The sequence below is a fragment of the Ascaphus truei genome, chromosome 11 (assembly GCF_040206685.1).
Source record: "Ascaphus truei isolate aAscTru1 chromosome 11, aAscTru1.hap1, whole genome shotgun sequence".
NCBI lineage: Eukaryota > Metazoa > Chordata > Amphibia > Anura > Ascaphidae > Ascaphus > Ascaphus truei.
In genome coordinates, this window is record NC_134493.1 from 434,543 (window position 1) to 452,455 (window position 17,913).

Here is a 17,913-nt window from a genome sequence, read left to right on the forward strand (position 1 = left end):
TTAATGGGAGTCGTCCCCGTCCCCCCAGTATACGGCCAGAACCATGGACCCGGTACTTGTGGTTCGGACTGTCTCCAACCAGCCATAATGTTGTGAGAGTGAAATTATGTCTAAGTCCAGCTTTGGTACATTAGAAGCAACTCTGAAACTTAACCTAAGCGTTTTTCGAAGCAACTTTTTGGCTAACTTCTTATAGGAAGGTCTAGGAGCTCTGAAAATGAACGTGCGCGTCTTTCACTCTTCCCGAGGGACTTAGAAGAATTTTGTGATATTTTTTATTAAAATGGTGTATAAGGGTATATATATAAATATATTTTATGCACTATATATGAGCTGGCGATTTCTAAGTCTGTGGTTCCGAGAGGGGGTAACCAGGCTCACTAATAAAGGTCAAGCCACTTGGCTGCCAGAATGCCCTGCTTCAGCACAGACCAGAAAGGCATTGTGATAAGCGTATCCCCGGTATAGTCAGGGGTTAATGGGAGTCGTCCCCGTCCCCCCAGTATACGGCCAGAACCATGGACCCGGTACTTGTGGTTCGGACCCTCTCCAACCAGCCATAATGTTGTGAGAGTGAAATTATGTCTAAGTCCAGCTTTGGTACATTAGAAGCAACTCTGAAACTTAACCTAAGCGTTTTTCGAAGCTACTTTTTGGCTAACTTCTTATAGGAAGGTCTAGGAGCTCTGAAAATGAACGTACGCGTCTTTCACTCTTCCCGAGGGACTTAGAAGAATTTTGTGATATTTTTTATTAAAATGGTGTATAAGGGTATATATATAAATATATTTTATGCACTGTATATGAGCTGGCGATTTCTAAGTCTGTGGTTCCGAGAGGGGGTAACCAGGCTCACTAATAAAGGTCAAGCCACTTGGCTGCCAGAATGCCCTGCTTCAGCACAGACCAGAAAGGCATTGGATAAACGTATCCCCGGTATACTGTAGTCAGGGGTTAATGGGAGTCGTCCCCATCCCCCCAGTATACGGCCAGAACCATGGACCCGGTACTTGTGGTTCGGACTGTCTCCAACCAGCCATAATGTTGTGAGAGTGAAATTATGTCTAAGTCCAGCTTTGGTACATTAGAAGCAACTCTGAAACTTAACCTAAGCGTTTTTCGAAGCTACTTTTTGGCTAAATTCTTATAGGAAAGTCTAGGAGCTCTGAAAATGAACGTGCGCGTCTTTCACTCTTTCCGAAGGACTTAGAAGAATTTTGTGATATTTTTTATTAAAATGGTGTATAAGGGTATATATATAAATATATTTTATGCACTGTATATGAGCTGGCGATTTCTAAGTCTGTGGTTCCGAGAGGGGGTAACCAGGCTCACTAATAAAGGTCAAGCCACTTGGCTGCCAGAATGCCCTGCTTCAGCACAGACCAGAAAGGCATTGTGATAAGCGTATCCCCGGTATAGTCAGGGGTTAATGGGAGTCGTCCCCGTCCCCCCAGTATACGGCCAGAACCATGGACCCGGTACTTGTGGTTCGGACCCTCTTCAACCAGCCATAATGTTGTGAGAGTGAAATTATGTCTAAGTCCAGCTTTGGTATATTAGAAGCAACTCTGAAACTTAACCTAAGCGTTTTTCGAAGCAACTTTTTGGCTAACTTCTTATAGGAAGGTCTAGGAGCTCTGAAAATGAACGTGCGCGTCTTTCACTCTTCCCGAGGGACTTAGAAGAATTTTGTGATATTTTTTATTAAAATGGTGTATAAGGGTATATATATAAATATATTTTATGCACTATATATGAGCTGGCGATTTCTAAGTCTGTGGTTCCGAGAGGGGGTAACCAGGCTCACTAATAAAGGTCAAGCCACTTGGCTGCCAGAATGCCCTGCTTCAGCACAGACCAGAAAGGCATTGTGATAAGCGTATCCCCGGTATAGTCAGGGGTTAATGGGAGTCGTCCCCGTCCCCCCAGTATACGGCCAGAACCATGGACCCGGTACTTGTGGTTCGGACCCTCTCCAACCAGCCATAATGTTGTGAGAGTGAAATTATGTCTAAATCCAGCTTTGGTACATTAGAAGCAACTCTGAAACTTAACCTAAGCGTTTTTCGAAGCTACTTTTTGGCTAACTTCTTATAGGAAGGTCTAGGAGCTCTGAAAATGAACGTACGCGTCTTTCACTCTTCCCGAGGGACTTAGAAGAATTTTGTGATATTTTTTATTAAAATGGTGTATAAGGGTATATATATAAATATATTTTATGCACTGTATATGAGCTGGCGATTTCTAAGTCTGTGGTTCCGAGAGGGGGTAACCAGGCTCACTAATAAAGGTCAAGCCACTTGGCTGCCAGAATGCCCTGCTTCAGCACAGACCAGAAAGGCATTGTGATAAGCGTATCCCCGGTATAGTCAGGGGTTAATGGGAGTCGTCCCCGTCCCCCCAGTATACGGCCAGAACCATGGACCCGGTACTTGTGGTTCGGACCCTCTCCAACCAGCCATAATGTTGTGAGAGTGAAATTATGTCTAAGTCCAGCTTTGGTACATTAGAAGCAACTCTGAAACTTAACCTAAGCGTTTTTCGAAGCTACTTTTTGGCTAACTTCTTATAGGAAGGTCTAGGAGCTCTGAAAATGAACGTACGCGTCTTTCACTCTTCCCGAGGGACTTAGAAGAATTTTGTGATATTTTTTATTAAAATGGTGTATAAGGGTATATATATAAATATATTTTATGCACTGTATATGAGCTGGCGATTTCTAAGTCTGTGGTTCCGAGAGGGGGTAACCAGGCTCACTAATAAAGGTCAAGCCACTTGGCTGCCAGAATGCCCTGCTTCAGCACAGACCAGAAAGGCATTGTGATAAGCGTATCCCCGGTATAGTCAGGGGTTAATGGGAGTCGTCCCCGTCCCCCCAGTATACGGCCAGAACCATGGACCCGGTACTTGTGGTTCGGACCCTCTCCAACCAGCCATAATGTTGTGAGAGTGAAATTATGTCTAAGTCCAGCTTTGGTACATTAGAAGCAACTCTGAAACTTAACCTAAGCGTTTTTCGAAGCTACTTTTTGGCTAACTTCTTATAGGAAGGTCTAGGAGCTCTGAAAATGAACGTACGCGTCTTTCACTCTTCCCGAGGGACTTAGAAGAATTTTGTGATATTTTTTATTAAAATGGTGTATAAGGGTATATATATAAATATATTTTATGCACTGTATATGAGCTGGCGATTTCTAAGTCTGTGGTTCCGAGAGGGGGTAACCAGGCTCACTAATAAAGGTCAAGCCACTTGGCTGCCAGAATGCCCTGCTTCAGCACAGACCAGAAAGGCATTGTGATAAACGTATCCCCGGTATAGTCAGGGGTTAATGGGAGTCGTCCCCGTCCCCCCAGTATACGGCCAGAACCATGGACCCGGTACTTGTGGTTCGGACTGTCTCCAACCAGCCATAATGTTGTGAGAGTGAAATTATGTCTAAGTCCAGCTTTGGTACATTAGAAGCAACTCTGAAACTTAACCTAAGCGTTTTTCGAAGCAACTTTTTGGCTAACTTCTTATAGGAAGGTCTAGGAGCTCTGAAAATGAACGTGCGCGTCTTTCACTCTTCCCGAGGGACTTAGAAGAATTTTGTGATATTTTTTATTAAAATGGTGTATAAGGGTATATATATAAATATATTTTATGCACTATATATGAGCTGGCGATTTCTAAGTCTGTGGTTCCGAGAGGGGGTAACCAGGCTCACTAATAAAGGTCAAGCCACTTGGCTGCCAGAATGCCCTGCTTCAGCACAGACCAGAAAGGCATTGTGATAAGCGTATCCCCGGTATAGTCAGGGGTTAATGGGAGTCGTCCCCGTCCCCCCAGTATACGGCCAGAACCATGGACCCGGTACTTGTGGTTCGGACCCTCTCCAACCAGCCATAATGTTGTGAGAGTGAAATTATGTCTAAGTCCAGCTTTGGTACATTAGAAGCAACTCTGAAACTTAACCTAAGCGTTTTTCGAAGCTACTTTTTGGCTAACTTCTTATAGGAAGGTCTAGGAGCTCTGAAAATGAACGTACGCGTCTTTCACTCTTCCCGAGGGACTTAGAAGAATTTTGTGATATTTTTTATTAAAATGGTGTATAAGGGTATATATATAAATATATTTTATGCACTGTATATGAGCTGGCGATTTCTAAGTCTGTGGTTCCGAGAGGGGGTAACCAGGCTCACTAATAAAGGTCAAGCCACTTGGCTGCCAGAATGCCCTGCTTCAGCACAGACCAGAAAGGCATTGGATAAACGTATCCCCGGTATACTGTAGTCAGGGGTTAATGGGAGTCGTCCCCATCCCCCCAGTATACGGCCAGAACCATGGACCCGGTACTTGTGGTTCGGACTGTCTCCAACCAGCCATAATGTTGTGAGAGTGAAATTATGTCTAAGTCCAGCTTTGGTACATTAGAAGCAACTCTGAAACTTAACCTAAGCGTTTTTCGAAGCTACTTTTTGGCTAAATTCTTATAGGAAAGTCTAGGAGCTCTGAAAATGAACGTGCGCGTCTTTCACTCTTTCCGAAGGACTTAGAAGAATTTTGTGATATTTTTTATTAAAATGGTGTATAAGGGTATATATATAAATATATTTTATGCACTGTATATGAGCTGGCGATTTCTAAGTCTGTGGTTCCGAGAGGGGGTAACCAGGCTCACTAATAAAGGTCAAGCCACTTGGCTGCCAGAATGCCCTGCTTCAGCACAGACCAGAAAGGCATTGTGATAAGCGTATCCCCGGTATAGTCAGGGGTTAATGGGAGTCGTCCCCGTCCCCCCAGTATACGGCCAGAACCATGGACCCGGTACTTGTGGTTCGGACCCTCTTCAACCAGCCATAATGTTGTGAGAGTGAAATTATGTCTAAGTCCAGCTTTGGTATATTAGAAGCAACTCTGAAACTTAACCTAAGCGTTTTTCGAAGCTACTTTTTGGCTAACTTCTTATAGGAAGGTCTAGGAGCTCTGAAAATGAACGTACGCGTCTTTCACTCTTCCCGAGGGACTTAGAAGAATTTTGTGATATTTTTTATTAAAATGGTGTATAAGGGTATATATATAAATATATTTTATGCACTGTATATGAGCTGGCGATTTCTAAGTCTGTGGTTCCGAGAGGGGGTAACCAGGCTCACTAATAAAGGTCAAGCCACTTGGCTGCCAGAATGCCCTGCTTCAGCACAGACCAGAAAGGCATTGTGATAAGCGTATCCCCGGTATAGTCAGGGGTTAATGGGAGTCGTCCCCGTCCCCCCAGTATACGGCCAGAACCATGGACCCGGTACTTGTGGTTCGGACCCTCTCCAACCAGCCATAATGTTGTGAGAGTGAAATTATGTCTAAGTCCAGCTTTGGTACATTAGAAGCAACTCTGAAACTTAACCTAAGCGTTTTTCGAAGCAACTTTTTGGCTAACTTCTTATAGGAAGGTCTAGGAGCTCTGAAAATGAACGTGCGCGTCTTTCACTCTTCCCGAGGGACTTAGAAGAATTTTGTGATATTTTTTATTAAAATGGTGTATAAGGGTATATATATAAATATATTTTATGCACTATATATGAGCTGGCGATTTCTAAGTCTGTGGTTCCGAGAGGGGGTAACCAGGCTCACTAATAAAGGTCAAGCCACTTGGCTGCCAGAATGCCCTGCTTCAGCACAGACCAGAAAGGCATTGTGATAAGCGTATCCCCGGTATAGTCAGGGGTTAATGGGAGTCGTCCCCGTCCCCCCAGTATACGGCCAGAACCATGGACCCGGTACTTTTGGTTCGGACTGTCTCCAACCAGCCATAATGTTGTGAGAGTGAAATTATGTCTAAGTCCAGCTTTGGTACATTAGAAGCAACTCTGAAACTTAACCTAAGCGTATTTCGAAGCTACTTTTTAGCTAACTTCTTATAGGAAGGTCTAGGAGCTCTGAAAATGAACGTGCGCGTCTTTCACTCTTCCCGAGGGACTTAGAAGAATTTTGTGATATTTTTTATTAAAATGGTGTATAAGGGTATATATATAAATATATTTTATGCACTGTATATGAGCTGGCGATTTCTAAGTCTGTGGTTCCGAGAGGGGGTAACCAGGCTCACTAATAAAGGTCAAGCCACTTGGCTGCCAGAATGCCCTGCTTCAGCACAGACCAGAAAGGCATTGTGATAAGCGTATCCCCGGTATAGTCAGGAGTTAATGGGAGTCGTCCCCGTCCCCCCAGTATACGGCCAGAACCATGGACCCGGTACTTGTGGTTCGGACTGTCTCCAACCAGCCATAATGTTGTGAGAGTGAAATTATGTCTAAGTCCAGCTTTGGTACATTAGAAGCAACTCTGAAACTTAACCTAAGCGTTTTTCGAAGCTACTTTTTAGCTAACTTCTTATAGGAAGGGATAAGGATGGTATTATTACATAGCACTGACAGTGACGGCGGCGTTGTACATACAGGGATAAGGATAGTATTACATAGCACTGACAGTGACGGCGGGGCTGTACATACAGGGATAAGAATAGTATTATTGCACAGCACTGACAGTGACGGCGGCGCTGCACATACAGGGTTAAGGATAGCATTATTACATAGCACTGACAGTGACGGCGGCGCTGTACATACAGGGATAAGGATAGGATATATAAGACAGTACTGACAGTGACGGCGGCACTTATCCCTGTATGTACAGCGCCGCCGTCACTGTCAGTGCTATGTAATAATACTATCCTTATCCCTGTATGTACAGCGCCGCCATCACTGTCAGTGAGTAGAAAGTACTTTTCTCCACCCCTGTTATTGCCACAGACTTGCCCTTTACAGGGCGCCGCCGTCACTGTCAGTGCTATGTAATACAATCCTTATCCCTGTATGGACAGTGCCGCCGTCACTGTCACTGCTTTGCAATAATACTATCCTTATCTCTGTATGTACAGCGCCGCAGTCACTGTCAGTGCTATGTAATAATACTATCCTTATCCCTGTATGGACAGTGCCGCCGTCACTGTCACTGCTTTGCAATAATACTATCCTTATCTCTGTATGTACAGCGCCGCCGTCACTGTCAGTGCTATGTAATAATACTATTCTTATCCCTGTATGTACAACGCCGCCATTACTGTCAGTGCTATGTAATTGTACATACAGGGATAAGGATAGTATTACATAGCAATGACAGTGACAGCGCACTGTACATACAGGGATAAGGATATTATTATTACATAGCACTGACAGTGACGGCGGCGCTGTACATACAGGGATAAGGATAGTATTATTACATAGCACTGACAGTGACGGCGGCGCTGTACATACAGGGATAAGGATAGTATTATTACATAGCACTGACAGTGACGTGGCGCTGTACATACAGGGATAAGGATAGTATTATTACATAGCACTGACAGTGATGGTGGAACTGTACATAACGGGATAAGGATAGTATTATTACATAGCACTGACAGTGACGGCGGCGCTGTACACACAGGGATAAGGATAGTATTACATAGCACTGACAGTGACGTGGCGCTGTACATACAGGGATAAGGATAGTATTACATAGCACTGACAGTGACGGCGACGCTGTACATACAGGGATAAGGATAGTATTACACAGCACTGACAGTGACGGCGGCGCTGTACATACAGGGATAAGGATAGTATTACATAGCACTGACAGTGACGGCGGCGCTGTACATACAGGGATAAGGATATTATTATTACATAGCACTGACAGTGACGATGGCGCTGTACATACAGGGATAAGGATAGTATTATTACATAGCAGTGACAGTGACGGTGGCGCTGTACATACAGGGATAAGGATAGTATTACATAGAACTGACAGTGACGGCGGCGCTGTACATACAGGGATAAGGATAGTATTACATAGCACTGACAGTGAGGGCGGTGCTGTACATACAGGGATAAGGATAGTAATACACAGCACTGACAGTGACGGCGGCGCTGTACATACAGGGATAAGGATAGTATTACATAGCACTGACAGTGACGGCGGCGCTGTACACAAAGGGATAAGGATATTATTATTGCATAGCACTGACGGGCATTTACACTGCGCATCTCATTACAGGGGCATTTACACTGCGCATCTCATTACAGGGCATTTACACTGCGCATCTCATTACGGGGCATTTACACTGCGCATCTCATTACAGGGGCATTTACACTGTGCATCGCATTACGGGGCATTTACACTGCGCATCTCATTACAGGGCATTTACACTGCGCATCTCATTACGCAGCATTTACACTGCGCATCTCATTAAAGGGGCATTTACACTGCGCATCTCATTACGGGGCATTTACACTGCGCTTCTCATTACAGGGGCATTTACACTGCGCATCTCATTACAGGGGCATTTACACTGCGCATGTCATTACAGGGGCATTTACAATGCGCATCTCATTACAGGGGCATTTACACTGTGCATCTCATTACGGGGCATTTACACTGCGCATCTCATTACAGGGCATTTACACTGTGCATCTCATTAAGGGGCATTTACACTGGGCATCCCATTACGGGGCATTTACACTGCGCATCTCATTACAGTGGCATTTACATTGCGCATCTCATTACAGGGGCCTTTACACGGCGCATCTCATTACAGGGGCCTTTACACGGCGCATCTCATTACATAGGCCGTTACACGGCGCATCTCATTACAGGGGCCTTTACACTGCGCATCTAATTACAAGGGCCTTTACACTGCGCATCTCATTACAGGGGCATTTACACTGTGCATCTCATTACGGGGCATTTACACTGCGCATCTCATTACAGGGCATTTACACTGCGCATCTCATTACGGGGCATTTACACTGCGCATCTCATTAAAGGGGCATTTACACTGCGCATCTCATTACGGGGCATTTACACTGCGCTTCTCATTACAGGGGCATTTACACTGCGCATCTCATTACAGGGGCATTTACACTGTGCATGTCATTACAGGGGCATTTACAATGCGCATCTCATTACAGGGGCATTTACAATGTGCATCTCATTACGGGGCATTTACACTGCGCATCTCATTACAGGGCATTTACACTGTGCATCTCATTAAGGGGCATTTACACTGGGCATCCCATAACGGGGCATTTACACTGCGCATCTCATTACAGTGGCATTTACATTGCGCATCTCATTACAGGGGCCTTTACACGGCGCATCTCATTACAGGGGCCTTTACACGGCGCATCTCATTACATAGGCCGTTACACGGCGCATCTCATTACAGGGGCCTTTACACTGCGCATCTCATTACAGGGGCCTTTACACTGCGCATCTAATTACAAGGGCCTTTACACTGCGCATCTCATTACAGGGGCATTTACACTGCGCATGTCATTACAGGGGCATCTACACTGCGCATCTCATTACAGTGGCAATTACACGGCGCATCTCATTACAGGGGCATTTACACGGCGCAACTCATTACAAGGGCCTTTACACGGCGCATATCATTACAGGGGCCTTTACACTGCGCATCTCATTACAGGGGCCTTTACACTGCGCATCTCATTACAAGGGCCTTTACACTGCGCATCTCATTACAGGGGCCTTTACACTGCGCATCTCATTACAGGGGCATTTACACTGCGCATCTCATTACAGGGGCATTTACACTTGGCATCTCATTACAGGGGCATTTACACTGGGCATCTCATTACAGGGGGCATTTACACTGCACATCTCATTAAGGGGCATTTACACTGCGCATCTCATTAAGGGGCATTTACACTGCGCATCTCATTACGGGGCATTTACACTGCGCATCTCATTACAGGGGCCTTTACACTGCGCATCTCATTATGGGGCCTTTACACTGCGCATCTCATTACAGGGGCCTTTACACTGCGCATCTCATTACTGGGCATTTACACTGCGCATCTCATTACAGGGGCATTTACACTGCGCATCTCATTACAGGGGCATTTACACTGCGCATCTCATTACAGGGACATTTACACTGCGCATCTCATTACAGGGGCATTTACACTGCGCATCTCATTAAAGGGGCCTTTACACTGCGCATCTCATTACGGGGCTTTTACACTGCGCATCTCATTAAAGGGGCCTTTACACTGCGCATCTCATTACGGGGCTTTTGCACTGCGCATCTCATTACAGGGGCCTTTACACTGCGCATCTCATTACGGGGCATTTACACTGCGCATCTCATTACAGGGGCATTTACACTGCGCATCTCATTACAGGGGCATTTACACTGCGCATCTCATTACAGGGGCATTTACACTGGGCATCTCATTACAGGGGCATTTACACTGCGCATCTCATTACAGGGGCATTTACATGGCGCATCTCATTACAGGGGCCTTTCCACTGCGCATCTCATTACAGGGGCCTTTACACTGCGCATCTCATTACAGGGGCCTCTACACTGCGCATCTCATTACGGGGCCTCTACATTGCGCATCTCATTACAGGGGCATTTACACTGCGCATCTCATTAAAGGGGCATTTACACTGCGCATCTCATTACAGGGGCATATACACTGCGCATCTCATTACAGGGGCATTTACACTGCACATCTCATTACAGGGGCATTTACACTGCGCATCTCATTACAGGGGCATTTACACTGCGCATCTCATTACAGGGGCATTTAGACTGCGCATCTCATTACGGGGCATTTACACTGTGCATCTCATTAAGGGGCATTTACACTGGGCATCTCATTACGGTGCATTTACACTGCGCATCTCATTACAGGGGCATTTATACTGCGCATCTCATTACAGGGGCCTTTACACGGCGCATCTCTTTACAGGGGCCTTTACACGGCGCATCTCATTACAGGGGCATTTATACTGCGCATCTCATTACAGGGGCCTTTACACGGCGCATCTCATTACAGGGGCCTTTACACGGCGCATCTCATTACAGGGGCCTTTACACGGCACATCTCATTACAGGGGCCTTTACATGGCGCATCTCATTACAGGGGCCTTTACACGGCGCTCTCATTACAGGGGCCTTTACACTGCGCATCTCATTACAAGGGCCTTTACACTGCGCATCTCATTACAGGGGCATTTACACTGCACATCTCATTACAGGGGCATTTACACTGCGCATCTCATTACAGGGGCATTTACACGGCGCATCTCATTACAGGGGCATTTACAGGGCGCATCTCATTACAGGGGCCTTTACACGGCGCATCTCATTACAGGGGCCTTTACACTGCGCATCTCATTACAGGGGCCTTTACTGTAAGTGCTATGTAATACTATCCTTATCCCTGTGTGTACAGCGCCGCCGTCACTGTCAGTGCTATGTAATAATACTATCCTTATTCCTGTATGTACAGCGCCCCCTGTATGTACAGCGCCTCCGTCACTGTCAGTGCTATGTAATAATATTATCCTTATCCCTGTATGTACAGCGCCTCCGTCACTGTCAGTGCTATGTAATAATACTATCCTTATCCCTGTATGTACAGCGCTGCGGTCACTGTCAGTGCTATGTAATAATACTATTCTTATCCCTGTATGTACAGCGCCGCCGTCACTGTCAGTGCTATGTAATACTATCCTTATCCCTGTATGTACAGCGCCGCCGTCACTGTCAGTTCTATGTAATACTATCCTTATCCCTGTATGTACAGCGCCGCCGTCACTGTCACTGCTATGTAATTACACTATCCTTATCCTGTATGTACAGCGCCGCCATCACTGTCAGTGCTATGTAATAATAATATCCTTATCCCTGTATGTACAGCGCCGCCGTCACTGTCAGTGCTAAGTAATACTATCCTTATCCCTGTATGTACAGCGCCGCCGTCACTGTCAGTGCTGTGTAATACTATCCTTATCCCTGTATGTACAGCGTCGCCGTCACTGTCAGTGCTATGTAATACTATCCTTATCCCTGTATGTACAGCACCGCGTCACTGTCAGTGCTATGTAAAACTATCCTTATCCCTGTGTGTACAGCGCCTCCGTCACTGTCACTGCTATGTAATGATACTTTCCTTATCCCTGTATGTACAGCGCCGCCGTCACTGTCAGTGCTATGCAATAATAATATCCTTATCCCTGTATGTACAGCGCCGCCGTCACTGTCAGTGCTATGTAATACTATCCTTATCCCTGTATGTACAGCGCCGCGTCACTGTCAGTGCTATGTAATACTATCCTTATCCCTGTGTGTACAGCGCCGCCGTCACTGTCAGTGCTATGTAATAATACTATCCTTATCCCTGTATGTACAGTGCCACCGTCACTGTAAGTGCTATGTAATAATACTATCCTTATCCCTGTATGTACAGCGCCACCGTCACTGTCAGTGCTATGTAATAATACTATCCTAATTCCTGTATGTACAGCGCCCCCTGTATGTACAGCGCCACCGTCACTGTCAGTTCTATGTAATACTATCCTTATCCCTGTATGTACAGCGCCGCCGTCACTGTCACTGCTATGTAATAATACTATCCTTATCCTTGTATGTACAGCGCCGCCGTCACTGTCAGTGCTATGCGAATAATAATATCCTTATCCCTGTATGTACAGCGCCGCCGTCACTGTCAGTGCTATGTAATACTATCCTTATCCCTGTATGTACAGCGCCGCCGTCACTGTCAGTGCTGTGTAATACTATCCTTATCCCTGTATTTACAGCACCGCCGTCACTGTCAGTGCTATGTAATACTATCCTTATCCCTGTATGTACAGCGCCGCGTCACTGTCAGTGCTATGTAATACTATCCTTATCCCTGTGTGTACAGCGCCGCCGTCACTGTCAGTGCTATGTAATAATACTATCCTTATCCCTGTATGTACAGTGCCACCGTCACTGTCAGTGCTATGTAATAATACTATCCTTATCCCTGTATGTACAGCGCCACCGTCACTGTCAGTGCTATGTAATAATACTATCCTTATTCCTGTATGTACAGCGCCCCCTGTATGTACAGCGCCTCCGTCACTGTCAGTGCTATGTAATAATATTATCCTTATCCCTGTATGTACAGCGCTGCCGTCACTGACAGTGCTATGTAATACTATCCCTATCCCTGTATGTACAGCGCCGCCGTCACTGTTACTGCTATGTAATAATACTATCCTTATCCCTGTATGTACAGCGCCGCCGTCACTGTCAGTGCTATGTAATAATAATATCCTTATATCTGTATGTACAGCGCCGCCGTCACTGTCAGTGCTATGTAATACTATCCTTATCCCTGTATGTACAATTACATAGCACTGACAGTAACGGCGTTGTTGAACATACAGGGATAAGAATAGTATTATTACATTGCACTGACAGTGACCGCGGCGCTGTACATACAGGGATAAGGATAGTATTTTAACATAGCACTGACAGTGACGGTGGCGCTGTACATACAGGGATAAGTATAGTATTATTACATAGCACTGACAGTGACGGCGGCGCTGTACATACAGAGATAAGGATAGTATTATTGCATAGCAGTGACAGTGACGGTGGCACTGTACATACAGGGATAAGGATAGTATTATTACATAGCAGTGACAGTGACGGCGGCACTGTAGATACAGGGATAAGGATAGTATTACATAGCACTGACAGTGATGGCGGCGACCTGTAAAGAGCAAATCTGTGGCAATAACAGGGGTGGAGAAAAGTACTTTCAACCCACTGACAGTGATGGCGGCGCTGTACATACAGGGATAAGGATAGTATTATTACATAGCACTGACAGTGACGGCGGCGCTGTACATACAGGGATGAGGATAGTATTATTACATAGCAGTGACAGCGCCGCCGTCACTGTCAGTGCTATGTAATAATACTATCTTTCCCTGTATGTACAGCGCCGCCGTCACTGTCAGTGCTATGTAATAATACTATCCTTATCCCTGTATGTACAGCGCCGCCGTCACTGTCAGTGCTATGTAATAATACTATCCTTATCCCTGTATGTACAGCGCCGCCGTCACTGTCAGTGCTATGTAATAATACTATCCTTATCCCTGTATGTACAGCGCCGCCGTCACTGTCAGTGCTATGTAATAATACTATCCTTATCGCTGTATGTACAGCGCCGCCGTCACTGTAAGTGCTATGTAATAATACTATCCTTATCCCTGTGTGTACAGCGCCGCCGTCACTGTCAGTGCTATGTAATAATACTATCCTTATCCCTGTATGTACAGTACCCCCGTCACTGTCAGTTCTATGTATTACTATCCTTATCCCTGTATGTACAGCGCCGCCGTCACTGTCAGTGCTGTGTAATACTATCCTTATCCTTGTATGTACAGCACTGCCGTCACTGTCAGTGCTATGTAATACTATCCTTATCCCTGTATGTACAGCGCCGCCGTCACTGTCAGTGCTATGTAATACTATCCTTATCCCTGTGTGTACAGCGCCGCCGTCACTGTCAGTGCTATGTAATAATACTATCCTTATCCCTGTATGTACAGTTCCACCATCACTGTCAGTGCTATGTAATAATACTATCCTTATCCCTGTATGTACAGCGCCACCGTCACTGTCAGTGCTATGTAATAATACTATCCTTATTCCTGTATGTACAGCGCCGCCGTCACTGTCAGTGCTATGTAATAATACTATCCTTATCCCTGTATGTACAGCGCCGCCGTCACTGTCAGTGCTATGTAATACTATCCTTATCCCTGTATGTACAGCACCGCCGTCACTGTCAGTTCTATGTAATACTATCCCTATCCCTGTACGTACAATTACATAGCACTGACAGTAATGGCGGCGTTGTACATACAGGGATAAGAATAGTATTATTACATAGCACTGACAGTGACCGTGGCGCTGTACATACAGGGATAAGGATAGTATTATTACATAGCACTGACAGTGACGGTGGCGCTGTACATACAGGGATAAGTATAGTATTATTACATAGCACTGACAGTGACGGCGGCGCTGTACATACAGAGATAAGGATAGTATTATTGCATAGCAGTGACAGTGACGGCGGCACTGTACATACAGGTATAAGGATAGTATTATTACATAGCAGTGAATTTGACGGCGGCGCTGTAGATACAGGGATAAGGATAGTATTACATAGCACTGACAGTGACGGCGGCGCCCTGTAAAGGGCAAGTCTGTGGCAATAACAGGGGTGGAGAAAAGTACTTTATACTCACTGACAGTGATGGTGGCGCTGTACATACAGGGATAAGGATAGTATTATTACATAGCACTGACAGTGACGGCGGTGCTGTACATACAGGGATTAGTGCCGCCGTCACTGTCAGTACTGTCTTATATATCCTATCCTTATCCCTGTATGTACAGCGCCGCTGTCACTGTCAGTGCTATGTAATAATGCTATCCTTAACCCTGTATGTGCAGCGCCGCCGTCACTGTCAGTGCTGTGCAATAATACTATTCTTATCCCCGTATGTACAGCCCCGCCGTCACTGTCAGTGCTATGTAATACTATCCTTATCCCTGTGTGTACAGCGCCGCCGTCACTGTCAGTGCTATATTATAATACTATCCTTATCCCTGTATGTACAGTGCCACCGTCACTGTCAGTGCTATGTAATAATACTATCCTTATCCCTGTATGTACAGCGCCACCGTCACTGTCAGTGCTATGTAATAATACTATCCTTATTCCTGTATGTACAGCGCCCCCTGTATGTACAGCGCCTCCGTCACTGTCAGTGCTATGTAATAATATTATCCTTATCCCTGTATGTACAGCGCTGCCGTCACTGACAGTGCTATGTAATACTATCCTTATCCCTGTATGTACAGCGCCGAAGTCACTGTTACTGCTATGTAATAATACTATCCTTATCCCTGTACGTACAATTACATAGCACTGACAGTAACGGCGGTGTTGAACATACAGGGATAAGAATAGTATTATTACATTGCACTGACAGTGACCGCGGCGCTGTACATACAGGGATAAGGATAGTATTTTAACATAGCACTGACAGTGACGGCGGCGCTGTACATACAGAGATAAGGATAGTATTATTGCATAGCAGTGACAGTGACGGCGGCACTGTACATACAGGGATAAGGATAGTATTATTACATAGCAGTGACAGTGATGGCGGCGCTGTAGATACAGGGATAAGGATAGTATTACATAGCACTGACAGTGATGGCGGCGACCTGTAAAGAGCAAATCTGTGGCAATAACAGGGGTGGAGAAAAGTACTTTCTACCCACTGACAGTGATGGCGGCGCTGTACATACAGGGATAAGGATAGTATTATTACATTGCAGTGACAGCGCCGCCGTCACTGTCAGTGCTATGTAATAATACTATCTTTCCCTGTATGTACAGCGCCGCCGTCACTGTCAGTGCTATGTAATAATACTATCCTTATCCCTGTATGTACAGCGCTGCCGTCACTGTCAGTGCTATGTAATAATACTATCCTTATCCCTGTATGTACAGCGCCGCCGTCACTGTCAGTGCTATGTAATAATACTATCCTTATCCCTGTATGTACAGCGCCGCCATCACTGTCAGTGCTATGTAATAATACTATTCTTATCCCTGTATGTACAGCGCCGCCGTCACTGTCAGTGCTATGCAATAATACTATTCTTATCCCTGTATGTACAACGCCGCCGTCACTGTCAGTGCTATGTAATAATACTATCCTTATCCCTGTATGTACAGCGCCGCCGTCACTGTCAGTGCTATGTAATAATACTATCCTTATCGCTGTATGTACAGCGCCGCCGTCACTGTAAGTGCTATGTAATAATACTATCCTTATCCCTGTGTGTACAGCGCCGCCGTCACTGTCATTGCTATGTAATAATACTATCCTTATCCCTGTATGTACAGTACCCCCGTCACTGTCAGTTCTATGTATTACTATCCTTATCCCTGTATGTACAGAGCCGCCGTCACAGTCACTGCTATGTAATAATACTATCCTTATCCCTGTATGTACAGCGCCGCCGTCACTGTCAGTGCTATGCAATAATAATATCCTTATCCCTTTGTGTACAGCGCCGCCGTCACTGTCAGTGCTATGTAATAATACTATCCTTATCCCTGTATGTACAGTACCCCCGTCACTGTCAGTTCTATGTATTACTATCCTTATCCCTGTATGTACAGCGCCGCCGTCACAGTCACTGCTATGTAATAATACTATCCTTATCCCTGTATGTACAGCGCCGCCGTCACTGTCAGTGCTATGCAATAATAATATCCTTATCCCTTTGTGTACAGCGCCGCCGTCACTGTCAGTGCTATGTAATACTATCCTTATCCCTGTATGTACAGCGCCGCCGTCACTGTCAGTGCTGTGTAATACTATCCTTATCCTTGTATGTACAGCACCGTCGTCACTGTCAGTGCTATGTAATACTATCCTTATCCCTGTATGTACAGCGCCGCCGTCACTGTCAGTGCTATGTAATACTATCCTTATCCCTGTGTGTACAGCGCCGCCGTCACTGTCAGTGCTATGTAATAATACTATCCTTATCCCTGTATGTACAGTTCCACCATCACTGTCAGTGCTATGTAATAATACTATCCTTATCCCTGTATGTACAGCGCCACCGTCACTGTCAGTGCTATGTAATAATACTATCCTTATTCCTGTATGTACAGCGCCGCCGTCACTGTCAGTGCTATGTAATAATACAATCCTTATCCCTGTATGTACAGCGCCGCCGTCACTGTCAGTGCTATGTAATAATACTATCCTTATCCCTGTATTTACAGCACCGCCGTCACTGTCAGTGCTATGTAATACTATCCTTATCCCTGTATGTACAGCACCGCCGTCACTGTCAGTTCTATGTAATAATGCTATCCTTAACCCTGTATGTGCAGCGCCGCCGTCACTGTCAGTGCTGTGCAATAATACTATTCTTATCCCCGTATGTACAGCCCCGCCGTCACTGTCAGTGCTATGTA